The sequence below is a fragment of the Gopherus evgoodei genome, chromosome 7 (assembly GCF_007399415.2).
Source record: "Gopherus evgoodei ecotype Sinaloan lineage chromosome 7, rGopEvg1_v1.p, whole genome shotgun sequence".
In the NCBI taxonomy this organism is placed as follows: Eukaryota; Metazoa; Chordata; order Testudines; family Testudinidae; genus Gopherus; species Gopherus evgoodei.
The window spans coordinates 5,062,085-5,078,214 of NC_044328.1; the positions used below are offsets into that span (position 1 = coordinate 5,062,085).

Below are 16,130 nucleotides of genomic sequence, written 5' to 3' on the forward strand. Positions count from 1 at the left end.
ACGGAAAACCAAAGAATCAAATGGATGCTCATGGAGAGAGGGAGGGAGGGATGGAGGGGGTCCTGAGGACTCCAGCTATCCCACATTCCCCGCAGTCTCCGAAAAGCATTTGCATTCTTGGCTGAGCTCCCAATGCCTGTAGGGTCAAACACGTTGTCCAGGGTGGTTCAGGGTATATCTTGTCAATTTACCCCCTCACTCCCCCGTGAAAGAAAAGGGAAAAAAATCATTTCTTGACTTTTTTCAATGTCACCGTATGTCTACTGCCTGCTGCTGGTAGACGCGGTGCTGCGGCACTGAACAGCAGCATCCTCTCCCCTCCCCTCCCCTCCGGCAGATGGTACAGTATAAAATGACTGATAGCCATCCTCATCATCCTGTGAGTGCTCCTGGCTGGCCTCGGTGAGGTCGGCCGGGGGCGCCTGGGTAAAAATAGGAATGACTCCCAGTCATTCCAGCAGATGGTACAGGATGGCTGGTAACCGTCTTCATCATGGCAACTGGGGGCTGAGCTCCACCAGCCCCCCTCCCTTTCATGTTTAAAGAAAAGTTTCTGTACTGCCTGGACTATCATAGCAGCTGGAGGCTGCCTCCCCCTCATTTTATCTCACTAAAAAATCAGTGTTTCTTATTCCTGCATTCTTTATTACTTCATCACACAAATGGGGGGACACTGCAACAGTAGCCCAGGAGGGCTGGGGGAGGAGAGAAGCAACAGGTGAGGTTGTTGAAGGGGCATCTCCTAGAATGGCATGCAGCTCATCATTTCTGTGGGATCTGACACGGAGCGGCTGTGCTCTCTGGTACACTGGTTCTCTAGTACACTTGCCCCATATTCTAGGCAGGACTGACTATTTTTAGATAAAACAAAGGAGGGAATGACCCAGGGAGTCATTCCCATTTTTGTCTTTGCGGCCCCGGTCAACCTCAGCGAAGGCCAGCCAGGAGCACCCATGATAGCAACAGACGGTACAGAATGACTGATAACCATCATCTCATCGCCAATTTACAATTGCATGGCAGACGGTACAATAGGGATGGTAACCGTCTCTGCTACCTTGCAAAGGCAAATGAATGCTGTTGTGTAGCACTGCAGTACCGCCTCTGTCAGCAGCATCCAGTACACCTACGGTGACAGTGACAAAAGGCAAAACAGGCTCCATGGTTGCCATGCTATGGCATCTGCCAGGGCAATCCAGGGAAAAAGGGCGCAAAATGATTGTCTGCCGTTGCTTTCACGGAGGAAGGAATGAGTGACGACATTTACCCAGAATCACTCGCGACACTGTTTTTGCACCATCATGCATTGGGATCTCAACCCAGAATTTCAATGGGCGGGGGAAACTGCGGGAACTATGGGATAGCTAAGGGATAGCTACCCACAGTGCAACGCTCCAGAAATCGACGCTAGCCTCGGTACATGGACGCACACTACTGAATTATTGTCCTTTGTGCAGCCGCGTGCACTCGACTTTATACAATCTGTTTTACAAAACCGGTTTATGTAAAATCAGAATATCCTGCGGTGTAGACATACCCTAAGACTGTCAATATCTGTTGAATATCTTCATCAACGACTTAGATGTTGGCATAAAAAGTACGCTTATTAAGTTTGCAGACGATACCAAACTGGGATGGATTGCAACTGCTTTGGAGGGCAGAGTCAAAATTCAAAATGATCTGGACAAATTGGAGAAATGGTCTGAGGTAAACCAGATGAAGTTCAATAAAGACAAATGCAAAGTGCTCCACTTAGGAAGGAACAATCAGTTTCACACATACAGAATCGGAAGAGACTGCCTAGGAAGGAATATGGCAGAAAGAGATCTAAGGGTCATAGTGGACCACAAGCTAAATATGAGTCAACAGTGTGATACTGTTGCAAAAAAAGCAAACGTGATTCTGGGATGCATTAACAGGTGTGTTGTAAACAAGACACGAGAAGTCATTCTTCCACTCTACTCTGCGCTGGTTAGGCCTCAACTGGAGTATTGTGTCCAGTTCTGGGCACCGCATTTCAAGAAAGATGAGGAGAAATTGGAGAGGGTCCAGAGAAGAGCAACAAGAATGATTAAAGGTCTTGAGAACATGACCTATGAAGGAAGGCTGAAAGAACTGGGTTTATTTAGTTTGGAAAAGAGAAGACTGAGAGGGGACATGATAGCAGTTTTCAGGTATCTAAAAGGGTGTCATAAGGAGGAGGGAGAAAACTTGTTCACCTTAGCCTCTAATGATAGAACAAGAAGCAATGGGCCTAAACTGCGGCAAGGGAGATTTAGTTTGGACATTAGGAAAAAGTTCCTAACTGTCAGGGTGGTTAAACACTGGAATAAATTGCCTAGGGAAGTTGTGGAATCTCCATTTCTGGAGATATTTAAGAGTAGGTTAGATAAATGTCTATCAGGGATGGTTTAGACAATATTTGGTCCTGCCATGAGGGCAGGGGACTGGACTCGATGAGCTCTCGAGGTCCCTTCCAGTCCTAGAGTCTATTAATCTATGAGTCTAAACTAGCAAGAACTTTTAGTCACTGCCAATGTACGTCAGATTTTAACAAGTGACATGGCAGTAGAAGGCTTTGCTCAGGCACAGAGACATTCAGTACTATACTTAAATAATTGGGTGCACTGACTAAGTGTCTGGGAACTAATACTCAGGACAATGCACAGGAAATCTACTACAGAATGTATTATAGAGTTATACATTCTACTACATAATATGGTAGTCATAAGTCTGTCTATATAAAAGTGATTATGGTGCTTCGCAGATGGGCAGAATGACTTAGGCAGGGTAAGACAGGAGCCTATCATTTGAGGCAAGATATCACTGCCGATATATGTACAGTCCTTAACTTAGCCCGTTGTGCTAAAATATTTTGCATAGTACCAATCTGACCCTTCAACATACAGTCTGAAAATGAGGAGTTTGGGGCAGAGTGGTTACCCTAATTTAGACATATTTAGATAATAAATTGCTCATGGCAGCCACCTTAAATAACAACACTGAACTTTTTGCAGATATTGCATCAGTTCTATTTATTGTACATTCTGAACTTCCTTTGTGGTAATAAAAGAAAAGAAAAATAAACTTGTGTTGAGTGCTCTCTATTGGCAGGACATAGCCTAACATTTTAGGAATCATTCCTATGAATTGTTATCCATAACATTAAAATAATACAAGCCACTAATACTTGGATCTTAGCCACAATGCATAATAATGTTTTTTTCAGTAGCACAGAGTGGGTCTTTTACATAAAAAAAATTTACATGAAAATTCATAATATGGAGCTATCCAAAGAACAAGTTATGCCTAGACACAGAGTAGCCAATTATCAAAGACTAATACTTTGGATTTCTTAAAAGATGCCAGTAATTCAAGTATTTTTAAAGTGAGCTTTATGCTGATAATTCACACCATCACAAATTAGGGGAAGAACAGATACAGGGCAGACAAAGTGGAAACTCCCTGACACTGCCTTACTGATGTGTCTCAGATCTAACAGAGAGTGAAGACATTGAGGAGTGTGACAGGAGATCAGTCCCAAAGCCCATTCAATCCTTGTTCTCTTTAACACAGCCAAGCAGGGAGCCTGTTAGGATGTGGAACTTGCCATGGGAAACTGGGCTAAAACCACTCATCATTCACTTCCGGGAAGGCCAAAGAGCTGCCAGATGATAACAGCTTTGGGTCAAGTATCAGAGGGGTAGCTGTGTTAGTCTGGATCTGTAAAAGCAGCAAAGAGTCTTGTGGCACCTTATAGACTAACAGACGTTTTGGAGCACAAGCTTTCGTAGGTGAATACCCACTTCGTCAGGTGCATGTAGTGGAAATTTCCCGGGGTAGGTATACATATGCAAGCAAGAAGCAGGCTAGAGATAACGAGGTCAGTTCAATCAGGGAGGATGAGGCCCTCTTCTTTCACACCCCAGCTACTCCAAAATGTCTGTTAGTCTATAAGGTGCCACAGGACACTTTAAAGCTTTGGGTCATTACACAGCTCTGCTAGATTTTAACTGACGGTCAAGTAGCAGTAGGCTCTGCTGTATCAGATCACCCATGTCCCACAGCACTCTATGATATAAGGCCGCAGAACTGACTAGGCAATTTAGCTCCCATTGCAAATCATCAATCAGGGAAGAGCTGCCAACAGTCAACCTTTCTCCCATGCACATATTCTGGAGCAGTTTATCTGTTACTCCTGTAATCTCAAAACTTAAGCTGAGCCTGAGCCTGAACCTGAAAACTAACTTGTGAGCACTACAAACCTACTCCATAACCCAGTGGTTCTCAACCAGGGGTACACATACCCCTTGGGGGTACACAGATGTCTTCCAGGGGTATATCAATTCATGTTGATATTTACCTAATTTTACAATAGGCTACATAAAAAGCAATAGCAAAATCAGTATAAATTAAAATTTCAAACAATGACTTGTCTATACTGCTCTACATACATCTGAAATGTAAGTACAATATTTATATTCCAATCCATTTACTTTATAATTATATGGTAACAGTGAGAAAGTAAGCATTTTTTCAGTAACAGTTTGCTGTGACACTTTTGCATTTTTATATCTGATTTTGTAAGCAAGTAGTTTTTAAGTGAGGCGAAAGTTGGGGGTACACAAGACAAATCAGACCCCTGAAAGGGGTACAGTAATCTGGAAGGTTGAGAGCTACCGCTATAACCAATCCCCTGAGCCATCTCTTCCCTAGACAGTAGTTTCTATTACAAGCTACATTTTATTAATCAGATTAAAAATCATACTTAACAAGCCCACATTTCCTTTTCCATGTTATTTGAGATTGTCTCCCCAATACATTTCATTTGTCTCACCACAGACATGAAAACTGATTTATTTTCACTTTTGTTTCTTCTGATTTTTTAAATAAAGCTTACTTTTGAGGTTTTCCCAAAGAGCATAATGCTTCAATGTTCAGGTTCCAAACATTAAGGGCGACTTTTTTTTTTTTTAAGAGAACTTCAAGTTGAAGTTTGAAAATAGCCCAGTGTAAATATTTCTAGTGGTTTTAGGTTTTATAAATCTTATTTTTCCAAAACCTAAATTTGAGTTGAATCCTAAATTTGAAGACATCCTTCACACTTTATGTAAACAAGCTTTATTTTAAAAAATTGCTTTTAAACTGAAAAGCTGCCTGACAAATTTCAACTCAAATTGATTTTTAGCAAATGCCTTATAATAGTAATGCTAGAAAAGCAAATATATTAGCACAATTTCTGATCTCAAACCTCAGCTGAAAATTTTTCTCTTAATCAAAATTTTTCACCACTGTTTATCTTTGTAATTGTATGCAACTCCATGGAGCATTTTGGAATACAGTGTATTTAGATGATAATATACAAATAAAAGTTGTACTGTAGTACATAACAGAATTACATCTATGCTCAGACAACTCCAACTTTTGTTATAAATTCCCAGCTGATCTTTTGACCTCAAGACTAGCTACAGTGGAGTTCTGCTCTAGAACATAACTATTAGGATTGTTTCTCAAAGATTTCCATAGCAAAAGTGCTCAGTTGAAAATACAGTAAACTCCACTGCAAACTCAATATGGAAGTCAAAAAAAAAAATCAAGCTACGTTCTCTTTCTAGCTTACAATAATCGCAAACAACAAAGATCCTGAAAATCAGAACATATGCCATAACCCTGCAAACATTTATACACATTTAACATTACTCATATGAGTAATGTGAATAAGTATTTGAAGGATCAGGCCCTTAGTTAACAATCCTAGTAAGATGAGCACCATAATACATGACCCAGAATAGAACATAACTCCCTCTCCCAGAGCTAACAGGTGTAAGAAGCAGCAAAATATATTTTAGTTAATGACAAGATATATTTTTCACTTCAAGTGGGGTTGAGAAAGAAGGTGCCATTTTTACATAGTCATTAACATGAAACCCAGAATGAACAGGCCAAGTACCATCCTGGAGCATCCACATTAGAACCAATTAAATGTAAACACCTTTGGAGAATTTCATCATCTCCATATTTTTATAAGAGCCTTAATCAGATAAAAGAGAGATGGACGGGACCTATTAAATCCCTTAGTATATCAGCAGCTAAGGCAGAACAGTTTCCCCGGTGTACATTTTGCAATACAACATTGTCAGAAGTAGCAGCTTTCAAAAAAGCTGCAGGTAAAATGAGAGCAAACCTGATTTTAATTTGGTTCCCACCTGCCCCATCTGGGTTATCAGTTCAAGCCTGACACAGACCCATTTGCCAAGGCCAACTCAGTTCAAATAAAGCGAGTGATAGTGAACAGATTTCTGATGCAAGGCTACCCTGAAAACACTTTGCATCCTGCCAGGCCAATTGCTTTCTTCTCTACAGGGCATTACCCCGCTCAATCCCCAGCCCCAGGACCAAGCGAGGATGAATTGTCCAGCCACAGTCTGGTTTGCTGGGGTGCTCAGCACAACATCCATGAGAGGAAATAAACCACAGGGTGTTCGCCCAGCTCAGTCAAGGGGCCCACTCTTCACCCAGAAGCCAGGCTCAGCCTGGAGGATGCAGGGAAGACAGCCTCAGGGGCTACCTCGATTTGGAGGGAGGAAGGTCCTCAAGCTGGTCTCTAGCCAGTCACTGCCTGGGAAAGGGGACACCACTCCTGAGGTGGGGGGCCCCACTCAGTAACCGCCCTGAAAAGACCCCCCCCCCCGTCACCTGTGGGGAGCAAGGATCTCCTCGGGGATAGCACAAGGGAGCAGCTTGACTGGGGCAAAAGGGGGCACCCCCCAGGACAGCAGGGGGGGCTGCCCACGCAAGAGGGGGAACGTGGGGGTCCTGCCGGCCCGAGGGGGAGCGTGTGAGAGGGTCCTGCCCTGAGGCGCTGCCCGCGCGAGGGGGGGGGAGACGTGGGGGGTCCTGCCCTGAGGCGCTGCCCGCGCGAGGGGGGGGATGTGGGGGAGCTGCCCGCGGACACTCCCGGGGGGCAGGTTCTCGCAGCGGCGGGTTCCCGACCCCGAGCTCCCCCCAGCCACACTCACCTTCTGCCGCTCTGCGAAGAAATAACCCGCACCCCAACTGCAGCGCAGGACCCGCCACACTGCGCAAGCGCGAGATACTCCCCGCCCCTTAGCCAATAGACCGGGGACAGGGGGGCAGTGTGCCAGGGACCGGGAGAGTGTGCAACCCCCCAACACAGCCGCACACGGATCCTGCCAGGGACCGGGAGAGTGTGCAACCCCCCAACACAGCCGCACACGGATCCTGCCAGGGACCGGGGCGAGTGTGCAACCCCCCAACACAGCCGCACACGGATCCTGCCAGGGACCGGGAGAGTGTGCAACCCCCCAACACAGCCGCACACGGATCCTGCCAGGGACCGGGAGAGTGTGCAACCCCCCAACACAGCCACATACGGATCCTGCCACCCTCTGGCTTAAAGTGGTTTCCATCATATACAGCATCTGCACTTTGATCCAATGGCTCTCAACACCCCCACTATACAAATTGTTCCAGCACGTCTCCTGGAGACACCTGGAGGGTGATCTAGGGAGTGGCGCCAGGATCAGCCCCAAAGTGAATGGGGGGTTGGGGGCTATGTGCAGAAGACAATGTAATGCATTCAGCCCTTTGCAACAATCACACCCTTGGTTCACACAGTGCTTGGAGAACTCCACCAGGACTAAAGGTGCCACTACACCTCTGCAGTTTGATTAGTCTTTTGCTCAGCGTCTGCTGAATAGTCTCTGCTCCTTGCAATGGATGCCCCCCCCCATAACTGCAACAGGAGTGGTAGTGCAGGGTGCCCCTTCTCAGTGACATTAACAATCAGAGCTGGCGATACCAGTCTCCCCGTCCCAATGGCTTTGCAACCAGGGCTGATGGTGCCAGGCTGGCCGCCCCATTGCACTGGAATCAGGGACAATCATTTCGCCAAGCAGCTGTAGAGCTGGTTGGTTCTTTTGTGCACGAGAGATGCTGTAAAATATCAAAAGCTGCACGATCTCTGGCCTGGATGAAAGATGCAGCTGCCTGTTGGAGTGATTATGGGGGAATAGATGACACAGTAGCATGGGGTAAGTGGAGAAATAGCCGATGGGGTTGGTTAGCACAGGGGGTGGCTATATGTTTATCTGAGGGCTTGTCTACACTACAAAATTAAGTCGACTTTATCTAATTCGACCTTGAGCCTCCGAATTAATTAAGTCGATTGTACGTGGCCACACTATGCTCATTGTCTCCATGGAGTGTGGCCTCACTAGCAATGCCTGCATCGATGCACAAAGCAGTGCATCATGGGTAGCTATCCCAAAGTGCAACTTCCCACAGTGTGTTTTGGGAAGTTTGTGCAATGCCTCTTAGGATCAAAACATTGTCTCTGGGGAGAAGGGGAACATTGCGTCGGCATCCCGTGTTGCACTGTGCTCGATGGCAAACAACCCAGTGGTTTTCGTGCCTTAAAACCGCTGCACATACGCCATAACCCCAGTAGCATGGAGCCTGCTCAGTTATGCACACTTGCTATGAGCATCTCAAACATCACACGCCTTCTCCTGCAGTATTTCCAGAGCCGAAGTAGGGTCCGACGCGCAGAACATAGCGATGTCCTACAAGCCATTGAATAAAAAAATTCACAGTTACTGCTGGCAATCACAGAGCAGCTGCACACTGCAGAGGGCCGTTTCTGGTCCTGTGAAACAAGCACTCACCGCTGGGACCGCATTGTTTTGCAAGTATGGGATGACGAGCAATGGCTGCAGAAATTTCGAATGTGGAAGGCCACCTTCCAGGGACTTTGTGCAGAGCTTTCCCCTGCCCTGCAGTTCAGCAACACAAAAATTAGAGCTGCTCTGACAGTGAAAAAGAGTGTGGCAATCACTGTTTGGAAGCTTGCAATGATAGACAGTTACTGGTCAGTGGGAAATCAATTTGGAGTAGTTAAATGAACTGTGGAAGCTGCTGTGCTCCAAGTGTGCAAGGCCATTAATCAACTTCTGCTATGAAGGGTAGTGAGTCTGGGAAATGTGCTGGACATAGTGAATGGTTTTGCCGCAATGGGGTTCCCTAATAGCGGTGGGGCAATAGATGGCACGCTTATCCCCATCTTGGCACTAGATCAGCTTGCCAAAAAGTACATAAACTGAAAGGGATACTTTTCAATGGTGTTGCAAGAGCTGGCGGATCACAGGGGGCATTTCACTGACATCAACGTGGGATAGTCGGGAAAGGAGCCTGATGCTCGCATCTTTAGGAGCTCGGATCTGTTAAAAAAGCTGAAATCTGGGACTTTCTTTCCAGACCACAAAATGAACATTGACAACACTGAGATACCTAATAGTTATCCTGGGGGACCCAGCCTACCCCTTACTCCCATGGCTCATGAAGCCATACACTAGCTGTCTGGACAGCAGTAAGGAATGGTTCAACTATAGGCTCAGCAAGTGCAGAATGGTGGTTGAATGTGCCTTTGGTCATTTGAAAGGGCACTAGAGAAGTTTACTAACAAGGCTGCACCTTAGTGAAGAGAACGTGGTTATTATAGCTGCCTGCTGTGTGCTCCATAATATCTGTGGAAAAAAGGAGGGAAATTCTCCGCAGAGGTGGGCAATTGAGGCAGATCGCACGGCAGCCACTTTTGAGCAGCCAGACACTGGGACAAGAAGAAGAGCACAGCAAGGAGTGCTGTGTATCCCAAGGCTTTGAAAACCCATTTCAATAATGAGTCACAGTAATGTGAGCTGCTTGTCTGCATGGTGCTTTCCCAAACCTTCATCTGCCTTGTATCATTGTCCCTGTAAAGCCAACCCCCTGCCTAAGCCCACTGCTTCTACTCAGTAAAGAACATTTATTTCTCAAATCTATTTACTTTATTTAACAAACATAAGAAAAGAGAGGGGACAGAGAAAAAAAAGGTAACCTTGGGGAAAAGAGGTTGTAAAGTTGGAACGGGAGAAACTTTTTCAGCTGTGTAACATAACACCGCATTCCAGACCATCAAAGGTCTGTGAATGGTGCCTTCTGTTCCTTATACCTGCTATGGTCCAGGTGCTGCTACTCTGTGCCGGGCAATGCTGGCTGGCTGTCCACCAGGGTCTGCAGAGGGACTCTACCCTCCTGCTTCTGTTCCTGCAGTTCAACCGGACACCTCAACATGTCCGCTTGGTCCCTCATAAGCCAAAGCATCTCATCCTGTGCTGCACACTCTTGCTCATTGGAAGCTTTCCTGCTCTTCATGTCCATGTCTAACTTCTCGGACAATTAAATCCTCCATGCTTTCAGCTCTGTGTCAGCTGTCCCAGAGGCATTCATTATCCCAGTGAACATTATCCTCCCACGTTCTCTTTCTCCTCCTTCTAATCAGCAAAAGTCTGCTTTCAGGTGTTGATGACATGCCGAAGGACACATCTGCAGCTGTCACTCTGGGAAAAAATATAAGGAGCCATTGTACATTAATAAAATGTTTCCATAGCAAGGCCTTATTAATTAAAAAAAAACAACAAATCCTTATTACAGTAGGTGCAGGCCGTAACATAATCAGAATGTAACTCTTCATTGTGCCATCTTGCTGCTCCAGCCATGGTGACAAGTATCAGAGGGGTAGCCATGTTAGTCTGGATCTCTGAAAGCAGCAAAGAATCCTGTGGCACCTTATAGACTAACAGACGTTTTGGAGCATGAGCTTTCATGGGTGAATACCCACTTCATCAGATGCATGTAGTGGAAATTTCCAGGGGCAGGTAATTTCCACTACATGCATCTGAGGAAGTGGGTATTCACCCACGAAAGCTCATGCTCCAAAACGTCTGTTAGTCTATAAGGTGCCACAGGATTCTTTGCTGCTTTCACAGCCATAGTGAGTAGGCCTCCCCGGGTCATGGATGTGACGGGTTTGGTCACAGGGACCCGCTTGGGACTGCCTCCTGATGCACTGAGACGACCTCTAAGCCTCTTTTAACTGCCAGCTTGGTACTTCAGTGCCCTGTTTTGCTGAGACAGACATGCTATCCTGCTGCAAACACCGACCTAGGTATGAACCACGTCCCCCACAAGCTACAGACGTCATTGAAAACAGCTTAAGAAGTGCTGCTGTCTCTAGCAACCAGACACCCAGTTCCCAATGGGAGCCAAACCCCAAATAAATCCGTTTTACTGTGTATAAAGCTTATACAGGGTAAACTCATAAATTGTCCACTCTCTATAACACTGATAGGGAGATATGCACAGCTGTTTGCTCCCAGGTATTAATCACTTGCTCTGGGTTAATTAATAAACAAAAATGATTTTATTAAATTTAAAAAGTAGGATTTAAGTGGTTCCAAGTAATAACAGACAGAACAAAGTAAGTTGCCAAGCAAAATAAAACAAAAGCACGCAAGTCTAAGCCTAATACATTTAAGAAACTGAATCCAGGTAAATCTCACCCTCAGAGATGTTCCAATAAGCATCTTTCACAGACTAGACTCCTTTCTCATCTGGGCCCAATCCTTTCCCCTGGTACAGTCCTTGCTCCAGTTCAGGTGGTAGCTAGATTTCTCACGGCTGCAGCCTCCTTTGTTCTGCTTCACTCCCTTATATAGCTTTTGGCACAAGGTGGGAATCTTTTGTCTCTCTTAGTCCCCATCCCTCCTTCTAAATGGAAAAGCCCCAGGTTTAAGATGGACTCCAGTACCAGGTGACATGATCACATGTCCTGTGAGACCCCAAGCCTTCATTCTTCCCGGCCTGAATCACAGGAAGGCTTGCAAGCAAACAGAGCCATCCACAGTCGATTGTCCTGGTTAATGGGAGCCATCAAGATTCCAAACCACCATTAATGGCCCAAACTTTGCATAATTACGATAGGACCTCAGAATTATATTTCATATTTCTAGTTTCAGATACAAGAATGATACATTTATACAAATAGGATGAACATACTCAGTAGATTATAAGCTTTGTAATGGTACCTTACAAGAGACCTTTTGCATGAAGCATATTCCAGTTACATTATATTCATACTCATTAGCATATTTTAATAAAATCATAAGGAGGGCAACGTCACAATGGATGATTGCACTTTTAATGAAGTTTATGGCAGGCTCATGTCAGGAGCAGAGGTAGCTAGTCGAATAACAGCCCTTCCCCATAGCACCACAAATGGGGCCGGGGGGGGGAATGTTTTCACTCCCAAATTGTGGACTCTCTCATATGGGGCCCCAGTCTCCTATCAGCCACTTTAAACTACTTGATGACCCATGCCAAGCACAGTAAAGACACATTAGCAGCCGCGTGGTTTGGCAATCCGGAATGTGGGGGGCTGGGTGGGTCTACATACCCTTTTTTTCTTGTAAGAGCACTTTTAATGACAACTTCCTCAAAGCGACCCTATGTGATATCAGTTTCCTGAGGGTAACAGAGGCGAAAGGAAGGAGATGCTGCAAGCATCTGGGTATAGACCTGGTCCTTATGCTGCTATGCCGTGTACTGCAATGATGCTCGCAGAATTAATTTGGGAGTTGCATGGGAAAGTGTCCTACCATAGTGAAAGAAATAAAACTGTCCTGCCCAGAAACCTTTTGCAAAGGACTGCAGAGTACCTCCATTGAAGTTTCCTAGAGATATCCATGGAGGATTCCCAGGCTATCCCAGTCCACATAAACAATCTTTTCTGGGGGCCACCCTCTGCATAGCTGGAGCAGCCTCTGATAAGCAGAGAACCACAGCTTTTTCTTCACAGTAAATATGAAATACCACCGAATGTGGGTGCCCGCTAAAGTTTAACTGGACTTTGATTGTAACTGTATACTCACCAGAGATGCCTTCCCCAGCATCACGATCAGCCACTGTGACGTCCTGCGACCCACAGGGCTCCAGGGTTAAAAATATTTCCTTGCTCTTGAAGAGAATGGATCCATCGCTCACCTGTCTCCCATTCTCTTCCTCCTTTTCCTCATCCACCAAATCGTCGTCCTTGTTGTCCCTAGACTCACACACCTATGAGGTATCCACGTTGCTCATGGGGGTGCTGGTAGGGTTGTCCCCAAGAATTGCATGCAGCTCATTGAAGAACCGGCATGTGCGAGGTTCAGTTACCAGAATGACTGTCTCCTTTGCTTTCTGGTACACTTGGCAAAGTTATTTTATTTTCACATGGCACTGCTGTGTGTCCCTCGTATAGCCCTTCTTCCCCATTCCGCGAGCGATCTTTGCATAGATGCGAGTGTTTCTTCTGCCAGATAGAAGCTCTGCCTGCACAGACTCTTCTCCCCACACAGTGATATGGAGCACGTTTAGGGCGTGTAGTCTCCATGATCAGCTATGCTCAAGCTGGCATGTTCCCAATGCTGATCAAACAGGAAATGGGAAATCAAAAATTCCTGGAGCTTTAGCAGGGGAGGAGCTGTTTCCTGTGTGCCTGGCTGCAGTGCAGCAGACTTGAGAACAATCTGCTGAGCGGTCACAGATAAGCATTGTGGGACACTACCTGGAGGCCAATTAAGTCGAATTACCCAACGCTGTGTCTGCACTACCTCGCAGTTGACCCATGAAAACCAAATTAAGAGCTACACCTCTCACAAAGGTGGATTACAGAAGTTGACATTAGAGGTGACTTAGGTCGGCGTAAAGGATCTGGTAGTGTAGACACATACATTAACAGGTTGATGTAAGGTGGCTTCCTTCGACCTAACTTTTTAGTGTAGACCAGGCCTCACTAGTGTCGGAGAGTGAGGCTGGTGCAAGCAAGGGAAGTGAAACAGGAAATCACAGGGCACTAAAAGACAGAGGGGAATCCTGTGTGTGTGGCAAAGCTGTCTAACCACTAGAATCTCTCCACTGAGCTGTACCCCTTTGTTTTCAGTTTTAACTGATTTTTACTGAAAAAAAATCCCACGTTTTACAAAAAGTTATTTTTTCTCCAATTTTCACCTTACATTTGTATCATTAAAATAAATATAAAAAACTTGTTTTATTGGGAAAATACAATGCATTGCATGAGATATCTGTATTACGATAATACTTTCGTCTGGGTATATGCAAAGCTGCCTGTTGAAGTAAGGCTATGTATTAGTCTAGAAGATACACACAATAAACAAACAGGGACACATGCAAGCTCTGAAGTGCATACACATCTGAACATACTGATGAATCTCATGCCCACTACGTACACATTTCAAGCTGTTAGCAGACAACGGTTTAAAGATTTGACACACTAAAATGGGAAGAAAATGAAAATCTGTCCTTCCGTCCACCAAAATAAACCCTAATATTTACCCAGAAAAATTAATAGTTTTTTGCACCCATTTTCAACTGTTTTTGTTGTTGTAGTAATAAACACTGAGCCCCAGACCTGCCGCTTTCACAACATGGTGCATGAAATACTTAGCAAAGACTCCTCCAAGCACCTCACAGACTACAGTGGATACTTCCCTGGAGCCTGAGACAGAGACCCCTGCCATGAACACCGGAGGGGGAGGAAGGAGGGCAGCAGAGGGGGTGCCACAAGCCACGACCTGTTTGAGAATCTTCTGCAGTCTAGTCAATTCCAGCAGCAAGCACAGGGGAGTTTAACTTGACTTTGATTGTAATTGTATACTCACCAGAGATGCCTTCCCCAGCATCATGATTGGCCACTGTGATGTCCTGCGACCCACAGGGCTTGGGCTTGAAGGAGCCTTGGGTAAGCATGTGAATGCATTTTTCTTTACAATGTTTAAATTTAGAGACAGCGCCTAGCCCACCCCCAGGCTAACAAGACATAGGTATTGACTTTTCCTTGTTTTACTCTTACAAGAAGTAGTGGTACAACAAACTGAGGTAGAGTTATCTGCTTTCCATTCTCTCACTGGGTTTGGCGGGGACCGGGGAGGCCATGTGGAGCAGTTTGTTTATGTACACAGGGCTGTCCCTTGAAACCTTCTGAGAGATCTTGATGAAACTTTCATGGAGACACTCTGCAGTCCTCCCCGAAGGTTTCTACGGATGGCCGCCTTATTCCTTCCTCCTCAGTAGGGCACTTTCCCATGCCACTTTGCATTGAATTCAGATGGCATCATTGCAGTAAACAGGCTAGCAACATATGGGCCTGGGCAGCTTTGAGACGCCCATAGTAGTGGGCTTTCTGTGCCCTGGTTATCCTCCGGAGTAAGATATAAGCTCAAATAACCATTGCCGGTGCAAATAGTGCCAATGTTTACTGCCATGCAACTGAAATTCCTTCCCACCACCACCCTGCCCCTGGCTCACTGTACTCACCATGGCTGGGGCTAGAGAGGGATGCTGTGTTATGGCACTCCAAAGCTCTCATGTTAACAAGCATGTCTTATTCAAAGTTTGATAGGAACATGCAAAGGGAGTTTTGAAACTTGTCTTTCCCTTTCTCCTGTGACTATAAATCTAGTGATACATCTGTCTTGTTTTATCATCTGAGGCTGATGTTGCAGCTCTGCAGGGTGCCCCCTCCACCCCTGCAGAATACCTGACCCTGGGGAGGAGAAAGAATAGGAACTCAGGATGACGTGTTCAGTGAGATCCTGCAAGCTGGTGCTGCATCAGACTGCGACCAAAGGGCCTGGGGTGCCGACATGTCAGCATGGAGAAGGAGACAGCAGACAAGAGAAAGGCCCAGGAAAAGGAGGAGGAGATGCACCTGAACATAACAGGTCTTCTCAGGCAGCGAACTCAAATGCTGCAGGCCCTGGCTGACCTACAGGTCCAAACATTCCAGACTTCCCACCCTTTGCAATCCTCAAAGGAGTCCATGGTATACACCATGGGACAGCAAGGAAGCTGCGTCATTGGGATAACAAGGAAAGCAGGCATAGCATTGCAGGTCATCCACACAAACGCCAGAGCACTGCACCAACTACCTTAGTTGCCTCACATCCATGTGGAACAGAAGGGGAGACAGAATGAGCCCTGAGACAGAGCCCCACACAAGAGAACCTGTGGGGCAGATGAGCAATTGTGTATACGTGTGATTTGGTGTGTGCGACTCTGGGTGTGTGCGTCTGCAAGTTTCTGTGTGTCTCTGTTTGTGTGCCTGTCCCTTTGTGTGCTTCTGAATGTGCCTGTGAGCTTTTGTTTGTGTCTGCATGGCTTTGTGCATCTTTGTATGCGACAATCAGCGCCTATGTAAGTCTGTGTGTTTAACTATGTATCTATAACAGTGTGTT

The 16,130-nt window shown here is 45.8% G+C and overlaps 1 protein-coding gene across 2 annotated transcripts in view; it reads right to left on the minus strand.

Moving 5' to 3' along the window:
* The window catches only part of NT5C2 (5'-nucleotidase, cytosolic II), an 88,963-nt gene extending 81,894 nt beyond the window's left edge, over positions 1 to 7,069 (minus strand). For both annotated transcript variants that reach the window (XM_030569494.1, XM_030569498.1), the window contains exon 1: positions 7,020 to 7,069. The gene's annotated coding sequence lies outside the window, so the exon portion shown is untranslated. The remainder of the gene's footprint in view (positions 1 to 7,019) is intronic.
* Positions 7,070 to 16,130: the final 9,061 nt, after the last annotated feature.